Source organism: Limulus polyphemus, unplaced genomic scaffold (assembly GCF_000517525.1).
Source record: "Limulus polyphemus unplaced genomic scaffold, Limulus_polyphemus-2.1.2 Scaffold400, whole genome shotgun sequence".
NCBI classification, from domain to species: Eukaryota; Metazoa; Arthropoda; class Merostomata; order Xiphosura; family Limulidae; genus Limulus; species Limulus polyphemus.
Genome location: NW_013666010.1, coordinates 521,960 through 522,863, shown reverse-complemented (window position 1 = coordinate 522,863; position 904 = coordinate 521,960).

Here is a 904-nt window from a genome sequence, read left to right as displayed (position 1 = left end):
AAAAAAAAAAAAAAAGAGGTGCGTGCCCTTATATTTATAAATCATATGTAACTAGTTAACTAGTGAGAAGTTTTAGAAACCTTGCGTTTCCAAATTGTTATTCATTTATGTACACTTTCACTTCATACTACTTATGTTTGTGATAATAATTACGGTTCCTAAAATTAAATAGCTATATATAAACTGAAACATCGCTCAAACACGTTGTTTTCACTTGCCATTTTTAAACTTGATGAATCCAATTTAGAGATGAGCGATATGCGTAACAAGCTACCGGAAAAGGTTTATCGAACAACTGTCGTAGTATGGTTTTTCTCATAAATATTCTGCTTGCAGTCTTTCTTTTTCTTTTTTAATAATTTGTCCGTTATTTAAAACGAGTTTCATTACCAATAATAACATATGCATTATCAACTGTAAAAAAAAAACAACAACTGCCATTTCCCTCTGACGGTCACTGGCTAATCACAAAAGCCTGCTGTTTGTTTCTTTTTTACCAAATAGTCAGTTAATTTCGGGTCTTTATAATAAATTAAAGTGTCTAAATCACCAGATCATACCCTGTTTTTATTTTGAGTTAAATCATATATATATATATTTTAATTATTATGGATAGTGATCATAATGCGAGCGTAAGCCATACATAAGAGAAACGAAGTAGCCCCAAAGTGTCTCAGCGTTAAGACTGAAGGCTTACAAGACTAAAAAACTAGGTTTCGATATCCATGGTGGGCACAGCACAGAAATCACATTGTATAGTTTTGCGTTTAACAGCAAACAAACAACTGAAATTCAAGCAATTACATTTACTTCAAATTGGTTGTTGCCAAGTCTAAACACGTCTGCAATCACTTATTATAAGACGTGGTCAGATTTGTACTATTATAGTACTAAATATATTTAG